This window comes from Carcharhinus amblyrhynchos, chromosome 19, assembly GCF_965287045.1.
Source record: "Carcharhinus amblyrhynchos chromosome 19, sCarAmb.v2.hapA, whole genome shotgun sequence".
Lineage (NCBI taxonomy): Eukaryota > Metazoa > Chordata > Chondrichthyes > Carcharhiniformes > Carcharhinidae > Carcharhinus > Carcharhinus amblyrhynchos.
Genome location: NC_137342.1, coordinates 16,598,863 through 16,618,352, shown reverse-complemented (window position 1 = coordinate 16,618,352; position 19,490 = coordinate 16,598,863).

Sequence of the window (19,490 nt, the reverse complement as noted above, 5' to 3'; positions counted from 1 at the left end):
CTGCTCCACAGCACTTTGAGAGAGTACACAGGTGAGGCCCTTGTCTTTGTCGCATGTCACATTGTCTGGTGACTGGCTTATTGGTTTGTCCGGTTGGTCAACAAACTGACACTGAATGTCCACAATTGTTTCCGAAGGGAAGGAACAATATTTTGTTTTGTTGGGATTCTGCAATTCATAATCGCCAGGGCTGTCCTTAGAAGGTGTATGTTCATTAATCCAGGGTGACCAATGGCCGTGGCAGACGATCTCTGGAAGAGAAAAGCAGAAATGTCGGAGAATATATCAGACACTCATGGACTAACCAAAAGTGGCAATGTCGGATGTGAGAACAGCCAGACTGCATTTGAAATGCTGGAAACATATTTTCTCATCATAATGAATTAACTTATCCATAATATCAACACGATATCAAGGCAGCAACTTTGACAACATCTGGAAATAATTCTTTTGGAATGGAAATGTCTATGAGCACCAGCACGAAGAACAAACTGTACAGTTTACAAACACGATTGAAAATTATGCTGAAAATGTGTCAGAATAAGCAGCCACAAGAGGACACAGAATGGGACAAAAGGATCAAATTTACAGATCAAACTGTTGAAACATTAACAATCTGATTTTCCGATAGAGAAACCTCCCAGGGGTGAGCTTGTCACAACACTGTTTTTGTGAATGTGAAAACGTCACTGATTGCAGATTGAGAATACTGAACTTTACAAATAACTCCATCCCAAAGGAATTGGATCAGGCTAAAGGACTGAATTGCTGGACTGGAATTGTCTGAGCCAATGGTGATCAAGGTGCACTTGGAAGAGGATTTGAAAAGATTATTGAGGTCCTGTACGACAAACAAGAGGCTAAGGTTTTGGCTTATCGCACAGCACAGAGCACCACACTCTTTTCTGCTTTGTCAAATTGGACAACCCACAGCAGCCACCACAAAACACTGGAGAATTGTAACACGAGTGTCTTTGCAAGGTCCTCCTAATCTGTGGCAAGAAAGGCTTTCCAACAACAGCATCCTCTCCCAAGACAAGATATTCAGCAGTCAGGCAACAATTACACGTAACCACTTCTGCTGGGCAGGAGATGACATTTGATTGCCTGACACCAGATTCCCAAAGCAACGGCTTTCCCCAGAATGCGGTGATAGAAGGAGACCCCTGCGGGACTGCAGAAACACCTCAGGGCTGTCCCGAAGGATTCCTCATGACATCAAACATCCCCATCAATCCCCATGATCCTTAGTGGAAGGAAGTCATCATCGAAACCGAGGGCGTGTCTAATAGGGAGATTCAATATTGAAGGAAAATCTCAATTACCTGTTGTTGATGAAGCTGTTGTTCCTTTTGTTGTAGTTGTCACTTCTACAGGAAAAGAGAATTATTCAAAACCACTGCACTCTGACTGGAAATCCAGCTGTATTAATAGACTTCCAACATTAGCTTACTGAATTCACAATAAGGCAGCAAGAATGAGGAACATACTGACTACAGCTACTTTCCACCCACATGGAAAGGGCGACAAGACAGTACCAATGGACGGGCATTGTCTAAAAGGGGAATTTCACAACAGCGCACTGGTATGAACGCTTATGTGGACATCATTTCACCTCAGCTCCCACCTCGGATCTACCTTCATTCAAAGAGCAAGAGTGTCTTCCATTTCCCTTTGGAAAGTATGGTCACAGTGCCTCCCCATGGTGAAATGATGAACCTCTAATGTGTGTTGAAACAAGATCATTTGTTTCATTGAAGAAAACGTAAACATAGAAACTAGAAGCCATTCGGACCTTGGAACCTGCTCATCCATTCATTTTGATCATGGCGGATCATCAAATTCAATATCCTGTTCCCCCTTAACCCCATATCCATTCATCCTTTTCATCCCAAGAGCTGTGCTGCTGGAATTCTGACCTGAATACGAAAATTAACGGTGAAAAAGTACAAAGTAATGTCTTTCCACTGCCTGGAACATGTTCCAACTGAACAGTTTTTGCCTCTGGTTTTGCTGCTGTGCATCAAAAGAAGCCGTCACTCACCCGGTGTGGAGCTGGTAGTGGAGCTGGTTGTAATTGGTGTCCCTGGTTTAGTGGTCACTTCTGAAGAACAAGAAACACAATCAAATCAACTGACGTAGAATAGAAAAGGCAGCAGTGTTCCATTGTGAGATTTATTTCATTGGCTTGTTGCAAATTTAATGTTTGAAATAGTACAATGCGATTCAGGTGTCCTCAACTATTCATTCACTTGCAACCACAACGAAAGAACAACAAGACTAAACAAATGGACGGGCGTTGTCTAAAAGGTGAATTTGACAACACTGCACTGGTGTGAATGCTTACGCGCACAGCATTTCACCTCAGCTCCCACCTTGGATCAACTTGCTGAAGAAGGTGATAGAAGGAGACCCCTGCGGGACAACAGAAACACTTCAGGGCTGTCCTGAAGGATTCCTGATGACATCAAACATCCCCATCAGTTCACGGGAGTGCTTGGCCTCTGACTGACCCAAACGGAAACACATCGATAAACACAGTTTTTCACTGAATGAAATGTAAAATGCTGTGCTTGCTGGAAATCTGATCTGCAAACAGAAAGTGCTGGAAATACTCAGCAGGTCTTGCCAGCCTTGCTGAATATTTCCAGCACCATCTGTTTTTATTGCACTTGTTTCCTGCTCTTGCTGCTGTTGAAGAAAAGAAGCCGTTACTCACCCGATGTGGAGCCCGGAGGGGGCCCAGCTGTAGATGGTTTCACTGTTATAGTGACCCTTCCTGAAGAAGAAGAAAAAGAATGAAACCAATTCACCACAATGTCAACACCATTATATTCCTGTCGAGTTTGACCAGAAAACCATCATATAGATCTTGGTGTAAAAGTGAGGTTCACAAATCCAATTGATGATTCAAATTTGAGTAAATTTTCAACCATTTCCTTCGAAAAGGAAAGAATGAAAGAATGAACTAACACTGAAGCTGCAAATGGGATAAGCACACCGCTGTGAACAGACTTGCTGGTGAATACTGAAAGGAGACAGCACTAACCTGTTGTAGGAGTTTCCCCAGATGTGGTCGTTGTTTCCTGTGTTGTTGTTGTTGTTGTTGGCACTGCAGACAAAGAAATAACTTTCAAAATCACCAAATTCCAATTCCCACAGTGTTGTGAATTTTACACCGGGGATACGTTATTGATATGAAGCACAAATCTTCAAGAAATTGGTGATTACAGCTACTCACTGGGTATCAAGAAATCTTCATTTGCTTTTTGGTCGAAAACAAGCTGGATTGAATCTGAAAATATTATGAACTCATTGGTACATTTCTCACTTACCAGGAGTGGAAGTTGTAGTGGGGGACGTTGTGGTCATTCCTGTTACTGGCTCACAGCAAACGCGCACTTTGTAGTCATAACAAAATCTGTTCTGCTCCACAGCACTTTGAGAGAGTACACAGGTGAGGCCCTTGTCTTTGTCGCATGTTACATTGTCTGGTGACTGGCTTATTGGTTTGTCCGGTTGGTCAACAAACTGACACTGAATGTCCACAATTGTTTCCGAAGGGAAGGAACAATATTTTGTTTTGTTGGGATTCTGCAATTCATAATCGCCAGGGCTGTCCTTAGAAGGTGTATGTTCATTAATCCAGGGTGACCAATGGCCGTGGCAGACGATCTCTGGAAGAGAAAAGCAGAAATGTCGGAGAATATATCAGACACTCATGGACTAACCAAAAGTGGCAATGTCGGATGTGAGAACAGCCAGACTGCATTTGAAATGCTGGAAACATATTTTCTCATCATAATGAATTAACTTATCCATAATATCAACACGATATCAAGGCAGCAACTTTGACAACATCTGGAAATAATTCTTTTGGAATGGAAATGTCTATGAGCACCAGCACGAAGAACAAACTGTACAGTTTACGAACTGGATTGAAAATTATGCTGAAAATGTGTTAGAATAAGCAGCCACAAGAGGACACAGAATGGGACAAAAGGATCAAATTTACAGATCAAACTGTTGAAACATTAACAATCTGATTTTCCGATAGAGAAACCTCCCAGGGGTGAGCTTGTCACAACACTGTTTTTGTGAATGTGAAAACGTCACTGATTGCAGATTGAGAATACTGAACTTTACAAATAACTCCATCCCAAAGGAATTGGATCAGGCTAAAGGACTGAATTGCTGGACTGGAATTGTCTGAGCCAATGGTGATCAAGGTGCACTTGGAAGAGGATTTGAAAAGATTATTGAGGTCCTGTACGACAAACAAGAGGCTAAGGTTTTGGCTTATCGCACAGCACAGAGCACCACACTCTTTTCTGCTTTGTCAAATTGGACAACCCACAGCAGCCACCACAAAACACTGGAGAATTGTAACACGAGTGTCTTTGCAAGGTCCTCCTAATCTGTGGCAAGAAAGGCTTTCCAACAACAGCATCCTCTCCCAAGACAAGATATTCAGCAGTCAGGCAACAATTACACGTAACCACTTCTGCTGGGCAGGAGATGACATTTGATTGCCTGACACCAGATTCCCAAAGCAACGGCTTTCCCCAGAATGCGGTGATAGAAGGAGACCCCTGCGGGACTGCAGAAACACCTCAGGGCTGTCCCGAAGGATTCCTCATGACATCAAACATCCCCATCAATCCCCATGATCCTTAGTGGAAGGAAGTCATCATCGAAACCGAGGGCGTGTCTAATAGGGAGATTCAATATTGAAGGAAAATCTCAATTACCTGTTGTTGATGAAGCTGTTGTTCCTTTTGTTGTAGTTGTCACTTCTACAGGAAAAGAGAATTATTCAAAACCACTGCACTCTGACTGGAAATCCAGCTGTATTAATAGACTTCCAACATTAGCTTACTGAATTCACAATAAGGCAGCAAGAATGAGGAACATACTGACTACAGCTACTTTCCACCCACATGGAAAGGGCGACAAGACAGTACCAATGGACGGGCATTGTCTAAAAGGGGAATTTCACAACAGCGCACTGGTATGAACGCTTATGTGGACATCATTTCACCTCAGCTCCCACCTCGGATCTACCTTCATTCAAAGAGCAAGAGTGTCTTCCATTTCCCTTTGGAAAGTATGGTCACAGTGCCTCCCCATGGTGAAATGATGAACCTCTAATGTGTGTTGAAACAAGATCATTTGTTTCATTGAAGAAAACGTAAACATAGAAACTAGAAGCCATTCGGACCTTGGAACCTGCTCATCCATTCATTTTGATCATGGCGGATCATCAAATTCAATATCCTGTTCCCCCTTAACCCCATATCCATTCATCCTTTTCATCCCAAGAGCTGTGCTGCTGGAATTCTGACCTGAATACGAAAATTAACGGTGAAAAAGTACAAAGTAATGTCTTTCCACTGCCTGGAACATGTTCCAACTGAACAGTTTTTGCCTCTGGTTTTGCTGCTGTGCATCAAAAGAAGCCGTCACTCACCCGGTGTGGAGCTGGTAGTGGAGCTGGTTGTAATTGGTGTCCCTGGTTTAGTGGTCACTTCTGAAGAACAAGAAACACAATCAAATCAACTGACGTAGAATAGAAAAGGCAGCAGTGTTCCATTGTGAGATTTATTTCATTGGCTTGTTGCAAATTTAATGTTTGAAATAGTACAATGCGATTCAGGTGTCCTCAACTATTCATTCACTTGCAACCACAACGAAAGAACAACAAGACTAAACAAATGGACGGGCGTTGTCTAAAAGGTGAATTTGACAACACTGCACTGGTGTGAATGCTTACGCGCACAGCATTTCACCTCAGCTCCCACCTTGGATCAACTTGCTGAAGAAGGTGATAGAAGGAGACCCCTGCGGGACAACAGAAACACTTCAGGGCTGTCCTGAAGGATTCCTGATGACATCAAACATCCCCATCAGTTCACGGGAGTGCTTGGCCTCTGACTGACCCAAACGGAAACACATCGATAAACACAGTTTTTCACTGAATGAAATGTAAAATGCTGTGCTTGCTGGAAATCTGATCTGCAAACAGAAAGTGCTGGAAATACTCAGCAGGTCTTGCCAGCCTTGCTGAATATTTCCAGCACCATCTGTTTTTATTGCACTTGTTTCCTGCTCTTGCTGCTGTTGAAGAAAAGAAGCCGTTACTCACCCGATGTGGAGCCCGGAGGGGGCCCAGCTGTAGATGGTTTCACTGTTATAGTGACCCTTCCTGAAGAAGAAGAAAAAGAATGAAACCAATTCACCACAATGTCAACACCATTATATTCCTGTCGAGTTTGACCAGAAAACCATCATATAGATCTTGGTGTAAAAGTGAGGTTCACAAATCCAATTGATGATTCAAATTTGAGTAAATTTTCAACCATTTCCTTCGAAAAGGAAAGAATGAAAGAATGAACTAACACTGAAGCTGCAAATGGGATAAGCACACCGCTGTGAACAGACTTGCTGGTGAATACTGAAAGGAGACAGCACTAACCTGTTGTAGGAGTTTCCCCAGATGTGGTCGTTGTTTCCTGTGTTGTTGTTGTTGTTGTTGGCACTGCAGACAAAGAAATAACTTTCAAAATCACCAAATTCCAATTCCCACAGTGTTGTGAATTTTACACCGGGGATACGTTATTGATATGAAGCACAAATCTTCAAGAAATTGGTGATTACAGCTACTCACTGGGTATCAAGAAATCTTCATTTGCTTTTTGGTCGAAAACAAGCTGGATTGAATCTGAAAATATTATGAACTCATTGGTACATTTCTCACTTACCAGGAGTGGAAGTTGTAGTGGGGGACGTTGTGGTCATTCCTGTTACTGGCTCACAGCAAACGCGCACTTTGTAGTCATAACAAAATCTGTTCTGCTCCACAGCACTTTGAGAGAGTACACAGGTGAGGCCCTTGTCTTTGTCGCATGTTACATTGTCTGGTGACTGGCTTATTGGTTTGTCCGGTTGGTCAACAAACTGACACTGAATGTCCACAATTGTTTCCGAAGGGAAGGAACAATATTTTGTTTTGTTGGGATTCTGCAATTCATAATCGCCAGGGCTGTCCTTAGAAGGTGTATGTTCATTAATCCAGGGTGACCAATGGCCGTGGCAGACGATCTCTGGAAGAGAAAAGCAGAAATGTCGGAGAATATATCAGACACTCATGGACTAACCAAAAGTGGCAATGTCGGATGTGAGAACAGCCAGACTGCATTTGAAATGCTGGAAACATATTTTCTCATCATAATGAATTAACTTATCCATAATATCAACACGATATCAAGGCAGCAACTTTGACAACATCTGGAAATAATTCTTTTGGAATGGAAATGTCTATGAGCACCAGCACGAAGAACAAACTGTACAGTTTACGAACTGGATTGAAAATTATGCTGAAAATGTGTTAGAATAAGCAGCCACAAGAGGACACAGAATGGGACAAAAGGATCAAATTTACAGATCAAACTGTTGAAACATTAACAATCTGATTTTCCGATAGAGAAACCTCCCAGGGGTGAGCTTGTCACAACACTGTTTTTGTGAATGTGAAAACGTCACTGATTGCAGATTGAGAATACTGAACTTTACAAATAACTCCATCCCAAAGGAATTGGATCAGGTTAAAGGACTGAATTGCTGGACTGGAATTGTCCGAGCCAATGGTGATCAAGGTGCACTTGGAAGAGGATTTGAAAAGATTATTGGGGTCCTGTACGACAAACAAGAGGCTAAGGTTTTGGCTTATCGCACAGCACAGAGCACCACACTCTTTTCTGCTTTGTCAAATTGGACAACCCACAGCAGCCACCACAAAACACTGGAGAATTGTAACACGAGTGTCTTTGCAAGGTCCTCCTAATCTGTGGCAAGAAAGGCTTTCCAACAACAGCATCCTCTCCCAAGACAAGATATTCAGCAGTCAGGCAACAATTACACGTAACCACTTCTGCTGGGCAGGAGATGACATTTGATTGCCTGACACCAGATTCCCAAAGCAACGGCTTTCCCCAGAATGCGGTGATAGAAGGAGACCCCTGCGGGACAGCAGAAACACCTCAGGGCTGTCCCGAAGGATTCCTCATGACATCAAACATCCCCATCAATCCCCATGATCCTTAGTGGAAGGAAGTCATCATCGAAACCGAGGGCGTGTCTAATAGGGAGATTCAATATTGAAGGAAAATCTCAATTACCTGTTGTTGATGAAGCTGTTGTTCCTTTTGTTGTAGTTGTCACTTCTACAGGAAAAGAGAATTATTCAAAACCACTGCACTCTGACTGGAAATCCAGCTGTATTAATAGACTTCCAACATTAGCTTACTGAATTCACAATAAGGCAGCAAGAATGAGGAACATACTGACTACAGCTACTTTCCACCCACATGGAAAGGGCGACAAGACAGTACCAATGGACGGGCATTGTCTAAAAGGGGAATTTCACAACAGCGCACTGGTATGAACGCTTATGTGGACCTCATTTCACCTCAGCTCCCACCTCGGATCTACCTTCATTCAAAGAGCAAGAGTGTCTTCCATTTCCCTTTGGAAAGTATGGTCACAGTGCCTCCCCATGGTGAAATGATGAACCTCTTTTGTGTGTTGAAACAAGATCGTTTGTTTCATTGAAGAAAACGTAAACATAGAAACTAGAAGCCATTCGGACCTTGGAACCTGCTCATCCATTCATTTTGATCATGGCGGATCATCAAATTCAATATCCTGTTCCCCCTTAACCCCATATCCATTCATCCTTTTCATCCCAAGAGCTGTGCTGCTGGAATTCTGACCTGAATACGAAAATTAACGGTGAAAAAGTACAAAGTAATGTCTTTCCACTGCCTGGAACATGTTCCAACTGAACAGTTTTTGCCTCTGGTTTTGCTGCTGTGCATCAAAAGAAGCCGTCACTCACCCGGTGTGGAGCTGGTAGTGGAGCTGGTTGTAATTGGTGTCCCTGGTTTAGTGGTCACTTCTGAAGAACAAGAAACACAATCAAATCAACTGACGTAGAATAGAAAAGGCAGCAGTGTTCCATTGTGAGATTTATTTCATTGGCTTGTTGCAAATTTAATGTTTGAAATAGTACAATGCGATTCAGGTGTCCTCAACTATTCATTCACTTGCAACCACAACGTAAGAACAACAAGGCTAAACAAATGGATGGGCGTTGTCTAAAAGGTGAATTTGGCAACACTGCACTGGTGTGAATGCTTACGCGCACAGCATTTCACCTCAGCTCCCACCTTGGATCAACTTGCTGAAGAAGGTGATAGAAGGAGACCCCTGCGGGACAACAGAAACACTTCAGGGCTGTCCTGAAGGATTCCTGATGACATCAAACATCCCCATCAGTTCACGGGAGTGCTTGGCCTCTGACTGACCCAAACGGAAACACATCGATAAACACAGTTTTTCACTGAATGAAATGTAAAATGCTGTGCTTGCTGGAAATCTGATCTGCAAACAGAAAGTGCTGGAAATACTCAGCAGGTCTTGCCAGCCTTGCTGAATATTTCCAGCACCATCTGTTTTTATTGCACTTGTTTCCTGCTCTTGCTGCTGTTGAAGAAAAGAAGCCGTTACTCACCCGATGTGGAGCCCGGAGGGGGCCCAGCTGTAGATGGTTTCACTGTTATAGTGACCCTTCCTGAAGAAGAAGAAAAAGAATGAAACCAATTCACCACAATGTCAACACCATTATATTCCTGTCGAGTTTGACCAGAAAACCATCATATAGATCTTGGTGTAAAAGTGAGGTTCACAAATCCAATTGATGATTCAAATTTGAGTAAATTTTCAACCATTTCCTTCGAAAAGGAGGTGTGGGCAGGACTGAAAGAATGAACTAACACTGAAGCTGCAAATGGGATAAGCACACCGCTGTGAACAGACTTGCTGGTCAATACTGAAAGGAGACAGCACTAACCTGTTGTAGGAGTTTCCCCAGATGTGGTCGTTGTTTCCTGTGTTGTTGTTGTTGTTGTTGGCACTGCAGACAAAGAAATAACTTTCAAAATCACCAAATTCCAATTCCCACAGTGTTGTGAATTTTACACCGGGGATACGTTATTGATATGAAGCACAAATCTTCAAGAAATTGGTGATTACAGCTACTCACTGGGTATCAAGAAATCTTCATTTGCTTTTTGGTCGAAAACAAGCTGGATTGAATCTGAAAATATTATGAACTCATTGGTACATTTCTCACTTACCAGGAGTGGAAGATGTAGTGGGGGACGTTGTGGTCATTCCTGTTACTGGCTCACAGCAAATGCGCACTTTGTAGTCATAACAAAATCTGTTCTGCTCCACAGCACTTTGAGAGAGTACACAGGTGAGGCCCTTGTCTTTGTCGCATGTCACATTGTCTGGTGACTGGCTTATTGGTTTGTCCGGTTGGTCAACAAACTGACACTGAATGTCCACAATTGTTTCCGAAGGGAAGGAACAATATTTTGTTTTGTTGGGATTCTGCAATTCATAATCGCCAGGGCTGTCCTTAGAAGGTGTATGTTCATTAATCCAGGGTGACCAATGGCCGTGGCAGACGATCTCTGGAAGAGAAAAGCAGAAATGTCGGAGAATATATCAGACACTCATGGACTAACCAAAAGTGGCAATGTCGGATGTGAGAACAGCCAGGCTGCATTTGAAATGCTGGAAACATATTTTCTCATCATAAAGAATTAACTTATCCATAATATCAACACGATATCAAGGCAGCAACTTTGACAACATCTGGAAATAATTCTTTTGGAATGGAAATGTCTATGAGCACCAGCACGAAGAACAAACTGTACAGTTTACGAACTGGATTGAAAATTATGCTGAAAATGTGTTAGAATAAGCAGCCACAAAAGGACACAGAATGGGACAAAAGGATCAAATTTACAGATCAAACTGTTGAAACATTAACAATCTGATTTTCCGATAGAGAAACCTCCCAGGGGTGAGCTTGTCACAACACTGTTTTTGTGAATGTGAAAACGTCACTGATTGCAGATTGAGAATACTGAACTTTACAAATAACTCCATCCCACAGGAATTGGATCAGGCTAAAGGACTGAATTGCTGGACTGGAATTGTCCGAGCCAATGGTGATCAAGGTGCACTTGGAAGAGGATTTGAAAAGATTATTGGGGTCCTGTACGACAAACAAGAGGCTAAGGTTTTGGCTTATCGCACAGCACAGAGCACCACACTCTTTTCTGCTTTGTCAAATTGGACAACCCACAGCAGCCACCACAAAACACTGGAGAATTGTAACACGAGTGTCTTTGCAAGGTCCTCCTAATCTGTGGCAAGAAAGGCTTTCCAACAACAGCATCCTCTCCCAAGACAAGATATTCAGCAGTCAGGCAACAATTACACGTAACCACTTCTGCTGGGCAGGAGATGACATTTGATTGCCTGACAGCAGATTCCCAAAGCAACGGCTTTCCCCAGAATGCGGTGATAGAAGGAGACCCCTGCGGGACAGCAGAAACACCTCAGGGCTGTCCCGAAGGATTCCTCATGACATCAAACATCCCCATCAATCCCCATGATCCTTAGTGGAAGGAAGTCATCATCGAAACCGAGGGCGTGTCTAATAGGGAGATTCAATATTGAAGGAAAATCTCAATTACCTGTTGTTGATGAAGCTGTTGTAACTTTTGTTGTAGTTGTCACTTCTACAGGAAAAGAGAATTATTCAAAACCACTGCACTCTGACTGGAAATCCAGCTGTATTAATAGACTTCCAACATTAGCTTACTGAATTCACAATAAGGCAGCAAGAATGAGGTACATACTGACTACAGCTACTTTCCACCCACATGGAAAGGGCGACAAGACAGTACCAATGGACGGGCATTGTCTAAAAGGGGAATTTCACAACAGCGCACTGGTATGAACGCTTATGTGGACATCATTTCACCTCAGCTCCCACCTCGGATCTACCTTCATTCAAAGAGCAAGAGTGTCTTCCATTTCCCTTTGGAAACTATGGTCACAGTGCCTCCCCATGGTGAAATGATGAACCTCTAATGTGTGTTGAAACAAGATCATTTGTTTCATTGAAGAAAACGTAAACATAGAAACTAGAAGCCATTCGGACCTTGGAACCTGCTCATCCATTCATTTTGATCATGGTGGATCATCAAATTCAATATCCTGTTCCCCCTTAACCCCATATCCATTCATCCTTTTCATCCCAAGAGCTGTGCTGCTGGAATTCTGACCTGAATACGAAAATTAACGGTGAAAAAGTACAAAGTAATGTCTTTCCACTGCCTGGAACATGTTCCAACTGAACAGTTTTTGCCTCTGGTTTTGCTGCTGTGCATCAAAAGAAGCCGTCACTCACCCGGTGTGGAGCTGGTAGTGGAGCTGGTTGTAATTGGTGTCCCTGGTTTAGTGGTCACTTCTGAAGAACAAGAAACACAATCAAATCAACTGACGTAGAATAGAAAAGGCAGCAGTGTTCCATTGTGAGATTTATTTCATTGGCTTGTTGCAAATTTAATGTTTGAAATAGTACAATGCGGTTCAGGTGTCCTCAACTATTCATTCACTTGCAACCACAACGAAAGAACAACAAGACTAAACAAATGGACGGGCGGTGTCTAAAAGGTGAATTTGACAACACTGCACTGGTGTGAATGCTTACGCGCACAGCATTTCACCTCAGCTCCCACCTTGGATCAACTTGCTGAAGAAGGTGATAGAGGGAGACCCCTGCGGGACAACAGAAACACTTCAGGGCTGTCCTGAAGGATTCCTGATGACATCAAACATCCCCATCAGTTCACGGGAGTGCTTGGCCTCTGACTGACCCAAACGGAAACACATCGATAAACACAGTTTTTCACTGAATGAAATGTAAAATGCTGTGCTTGCTGGAAATCTGATATGCAAACAGAAAGTGCTGGAAATACTCAGCAGGTCTTGCCAGCCTTGCTGAATATTTCCAGCACCATCTGTTTTTATTGCACTTGTTTCCTGCTCTTGCTGCTGTTGAAGAAAAGAAGCCGTTACTCACCCGATGTGGAGCCCGGAGGGGGCCCAGCTGTAGATGGTTTCACTGTTATAGTGACCCTTCCTGAAGAAGAAGAAAAAGAATGAAACCAATTCACCACAATGTCAACACCATTATATTCCTGTCGAGTTTGACCAGAAAACCATCATATAGATCTTGGTGTAAAAGTGAGGTTCACAAATCCAATTGATGATTCAAATTTGAGTAAATTTTCAACCATTTCCTTCGAAAAGGAGGTGTGGGCAGGACTGAAAGAATGAACTAACACTGAAGCTGCAAATGGGATAAGCACACCGCTGTGAACAGACTTGCTGGTGAATACTGAAAGGAGACAGCACTAACCTGTTGTAGGAGTTTCCCCAGATGTGGTCGTTGTTTCCTGTGTTGTTGTTGTTGTTGTTGGCACTGCAGACAAAGAAATAACTTTCAAAATCACCAAATTCCAATTCCCACAGTGTTGTGAATTTTACACCGGGGATACGTTATTGATATGAAGCACAAATCTTCAAGAAATTGGTGATTACAGCTACTCACTGGGTATCAAGAAATCTTCATTTGCTTTTTGGTCGAAAACAAGCTGGATTGAATCTGAAAATATTATGAACTCATTGGTACATTTCTCACTTACCAGGAGTGGAAGATGTAGTGGGGGACGTTGTGGTCATTCCTGTTACTGGCTCACAGCAAATGCGCACTTTGTAGTCATAACAAAATCTGTTCTGCTCCACAGCACTTTGAGAGAGTACACAGGTGAGGCCCTTGTCTTTGTCGCATGTCACATTGTCTGGTGACTGGCTTATTGGTTTGTCCGGTTGGTCAACAAACTGACACTGAATGTCCACAATTGTTTCCGAAGGGAAGGAACAATATTTTGTTTTGTTGGGATTCTGCAATTCATAATCGCCAGGGCTGTCCTTAGAAGGTGTATGTTCATTAATCCAGGGTGACCAATGGCCGTGGCAGACGATCTCTGGAAGAGAAAAGCAGAAATGTCGGAGAATATATCAGACACTCATGGACTAACCAAAAGTGGCAATGTCGGATGTGAGAACAGCCAGACTGCATTTGAAATGCTGGAAACATATTTTCTCATCATAATGAATTAACTTATCCATAATATCAACACGATATCAAGGCAGCAACTTTGACAACATCTGGAAATAACTCTTTTGGAATGGAAATGTCTATGAGCACCAGCACGAAGAACAAACTGTACAGTTTACGAACTGGATTGAAAATTATGCTGAAAATGTGTTAGAATAAGCAGCCACAAAAGGACACAGAATGGGACAAAAGGATCAAATTTACAGATCAAACTGTTGAAACATTAACAATCTGATTTTCCGATAGAGAAACCTCCCAGGGGTGAGCTTGTCACAACACTGTTTTTGTGAATGTGAAAACGTCACTGATTGCAGATTGAGAATACTGAACTTTACAAATAACTCCATCCCAAAGGAATTGGATCAGGCTAAAGGACTGAATTGCTGGACTGGAATTGTCTGAGCCAATGGTGATCAAGGTGCACTTGGAAGAGGATGTGAAAAGATTATTGAGGTCCTGTACGACAAACAAGAGGCTAAGGTTTTGGCTTATCGCACAGCACAGAGCACCACACTCTTTTCTGCTTTGTCAAATTGGACAACCCACAGCAGCCACCACAAAACACTGGAGAATTGTAACACGAGTGTCTTTGCAAGGTCCTCCTAATCTGTGGCAAGAAAGGCTTTCCAACAACAGCATCCTCTCCCAAGACAAGATATTCAGCAGTCAGGTAACAATTACATGTAACCACTTCTGCTGGGCAGGAGATGACATTTGATTGCCTGACACCAGATTCCCAAAGCAACGGCTTTCCCCAGAATGCGGTGATAGAAGGAGACCCCTGCGGGACAGCAGAAACACCTCAGGGCTGTCCCGAAGGATTCCTCATGACATCAAACATCCCCATCAATCCCCATGATCCTTAGTGGAAGGAAGTCATCATCGAAACCGAGGGCGTGTCTAATAGGGAGATTCAATATTGAAGGAAAATCTCAATTACCTGTTGTTGATGAAGCTGTTGTTCCTTTTGTTGTAGTTGTCACTTCTACAGGAAAAGAGAATTATTCAAAACCACTGCACTCTGACTGGAAATCCAGCTGTATTAATAGACTTCCAACATTAGCTTACTGAATTCACAATAAGGCAGCAAGAATGAGGAACATACTGACTACAGCTACTTTCCACCCACATGGAAAGGGCGACAAGACAGTACCAATGGACGGGCATTGTCTCAAAGGGGAATTTCACAACAGCGCACTGGTATGAACGCTTATGTGGACATCATTTCACCTCAGCTCCCACCTCGGATCTACCTTCATTCAAAGAGCAAGAATTTCTTCCATTTCCTTTGGAAAGTATGGTCACAGTGCCTCCCAATGGTGAAATGATGAACCTCTAATGTGTGTTGAAACAAGATCATTTGTTTCATTGAAGAAAACGTAAACATAGAAACTAGAAGCCATTCGGACCTTGGAACCTGCTCATCCATTCATTTTGATCATGGTGGATCATCAAATTCAATATCCTGTTCCTCCTTAACCCCATATCCATTCATCCTTTTCATCCCAAGAGCGGTGCTGCTGGAATTCTGACCTGAATACGAAAATTCACGGTGAAAAAGTACAAAGTAATGTCTTTCCACTGCCTGGAACATGTTCCAACTGAACAGTTTTTGCCTCTGGTTTTGCTGCTGTGCATCAAAAGAAGCCGTCACTCACCCGGTGTGGAGCTGGTAGTGGAGCTGGTTGTAATTGGTGTCCCTGGTTTAGTGGTCACTTCTGAAGAACAAGAAACACAATCAAATCAACTGACGTAGAATAGAAAAGGCAGCAGTGTTCCATTGTGAGATTTATTTCATTGGCTTGTTGCAAATTTAATGTTTGAAATAGTACAATGCGATTCAGGTGTCCTCAACTATTCATTCACTTGCAACCACGACGAAAGAACAACAAGACTAAACAAATGGACAGGCGTTGTCTAAAAGGTGAATTTGACAACACTGCACTGGTGTGAATGCTTACGCGCACAGCATTTCACCTCAGCTCCCACCTTGGATCAACTTGCTGAAGAAGGTGATAGAAGGAGACCCCTGCGGGACAACAGAAACACTTCAGGGCTGTCCTGAAGGATTCCTGATGACATCAAACATCCCCATCAGTTCACGGGAGTGCTTGGCCTCTGATTGACCCAAACGGAAACACATCGATAAACACAGTTTTTCACTGAATGAAATGTAAAATGCTGTGCTTGCTGGAAATCTGATCTGCCAACAGAAAGTGCTGGAAATACTCAGCAGGTCTTGCCAGCCTTGCTGAATATTTCCAGCACCATCTGTTTTTATTGCACTTGTTTCCTGCTCTTGCTGCTGTTGAAGAAAAGAAGCCGTTACTCACCCGATGTGGAGCCCGGAGGGGGCCCAGCTGTAGATGGTTTCACTGTTATAGTGACCCTTCCTGAAGAAGAAGAAAAAGAATGAAACCAATTCACCACAATGTCAACACCATTATATTCCTGTCGAGTTTGACCAGAAAACCATCATATAGATCTTGGTGTAAAAGTGAGGTTCACAAATCCAATTGATGATTCAAATTTGAGTAAATTTTCAACCATTTCCTTCGAAAAGGAGGTGTGGGCAGGACTGAAAGAATGAACTAACACTGAAGCTGCAAATGGGATAAGCACACCGCTGTGAACAGACTTGCTGGTGAATACTGAAAGGAGACAGCACTAACCTGTTGTAGTAGTTTCCCCAGATGTGATCGTTGTTTCCTGTGTTGTTGTTGTTGTTGTTGGCACTGCAGACAAAGAAATAACTTTAATAGACTTCCAACACTAGCTTATTTAATTCACAATAAGGCAGCAAGAATGAGGAACATACTGACTACAGCTAGTGACGGGCTCAACTAACTTGGAGAATAAAGAGGCAAAGCTGAACAGGAGAAAGACAAATTTTACAAATTTGTTATTGTTTCAGAAATGTTCTAAATTACTGAGCGAGAGAAGAAAATGGAAGAATATTAGCAATCATACCATGCTAAGGGGAAGATCCATTGACAAGATCTGTCATGGAAACTGATGAACTTTGACAAAGATGCTGCATATCAGCATCATCGTGTCATGCACATTGGAGAAATTATTCCAATATCAGGCTGATATTTCGGAACAGGTTCAGGAAATATTATTGAGCAAGTAGATTTTAGGAGAGAACAGTACACACACAAACACAGAGAAAGCATTTCTCCTCATGTGCACGTTCTCATTGAGCTTCATCTGAATCAGTCCGTTTTGAACCAGTTCACTTGGGAAGTCAGGGACTAACTAGAAATAAGTGTGAAGCAGTGTCCTTCTACTGCCTGGAAATTGCTCCAACTCAACAGTTTGCAACACTGGTTTTGCTACTGTGTGTCAAAAGAAGCTTTCACTCACCTGATGTGAAGCTGGTAGTGAAACTGGTTGTTGTTGGTTTGACTGTTGTAGTGATGATTTCTGAAGAATAAGAAACACAATGAAATGTGACATAAAGCAAACACTGTTCCACTGCAAGGTTCATTTGATTGGCTTTGCTGCAAACATGCTGTTTAGAATAGAACATAAGTACTGAAAATGTTGGATGAACTCAGCGGATCTGCCAGCATTTGAGGAAAGAAAGAGAGTTCACGGTTTGGATCTGAATGATCTTTCTGCAGAAGGATTTGTTTTGATTTGATTTGATTTATTACTGTCTCATCTATTAGTATAGGTTGAAAAGTATTGTTTCTGGCACACTGCACAGACAAAGAATATTGTTCGTAGAGTACTCAGGGGAGAAGAAAAGGAAACAGAGCCTAATATCGTGTTACAGTGATCGCTAGGGTGTAGAGAAAGATCAAATTAATATAATGTGCAGATTGTCCATTGGACTCATCTGCCATCCCATGATCCAAAATTTGGTGGCAGCAGGGAAGAAGGTGTTCTTGAGTTGGTTGGTGAGTGTCCTCAGGTTTTTTTGCTGACAGTGGAAGGTGGAAGAGAGAATGTTCCGGATGTATGCGGTCTTTAATTATGCTGGCTGCTTTTTTGAGGAAGTGGAAAGTATGGACAGTGTCAATGGATAGGAGACTATTTGCATGGTGGACGAGGCTTCGTTTCCACCTTTTGAAGTTTCTTGCAGTCTTGGACAGAACAGAATCCATACCAAGTTGCAAAAGAGCTGGAAAGGATGCTTTCTGTGATTCTTCTATCAAAGCTGGTAGCAGACATGCTGAATTTCTTTAGCCTTCTGAGAAAGTAGGGGCTTTGATGGGCTTTCTTACCTATGGCACCAGTGTTGGGGGAACAGGAGACATAGAAGGATCATCTAGATCCAAAATATTAAATCTGTTTCTCTCCACAGATGCTGCCAGACCTGCTGAGTTCTTTCAACATGTTCTGTTTTTATTCGCGATCTCCCGCATCTGCATTGTTTTGGTTCTATTTCAAATATAACAGCTGGATTTAGTTGGCTTCAAATATTCAATCACTTCCACCCACATGGAAAGGGTGACAAGACAGTACTAATGGACGGGCATTGTCTAAAAGGGGAATTTGACAACAGCGCACTGGTATGAACGCTTATGCGCATAGCATTTCACCTCAACTCCCACCTCGGATCTACCTTCATTCAAAGAGCAAGAATGTCTTCCATTTCCCTTTGGAAAGTATGGTCACAGTGCCTCCCCATGGTGAAATGATGAACCTCTAATGTGTGTTGAAACAAGATCATTTGTTTCATTGAAGAAAACGTAAACATAGAAACTAGAAGCCATTCGGACCTTGGAACCTGCTCATCCATTCATTTTGATCATGGTGGATCATCAAATTCAATATCCTGTTCCCCCTTAACCCCATATCCATTCATCCTTTTCATCCCAAGAGCGGTGCTGCTGGAATTCTGACCTGAATACGAAAATTCACGGTGAAAAAGTACAAAGTAATGTCTTTCCACTGCCTGGAACATGTTCCAACTGAACAGTTTTTGCCTCTGGTTTTGCTGCTGTGCATCAAAAGAAGCCGTCACTCACCCAGTGTGGAGCTGGTAGTGGAGCTGGTTGTAATTGGTGTCCCTGGTTTAGTGGTCACTTCTGAAGAACAAGAAACACAATCAAATCAACTGACGTAGAATAGAAAAGGCAGCAGTGTTCCATTGTGAGATTTATTTCATTGGCTTGTTGCAAATTTAATGTTTGAAATAGTACAATGCGATTCAGGTGTCCTCAACTATTCATTCACTTGCAACCACAACGAAAGAACAACAAGACTAAACAAATGGACGGGCGTTGTCTAAAAGGTGAATTTGACAACACTGCACTGGTGTGAATGCTTACGCGCACAGCATTTCACCTCAGCTCCCACCTTGGATCAACTTGCTGAAGAAGGTGATAGAAGGAGACCCCTGCGGGACAACAGAAACACTTCAGGGCTGTCC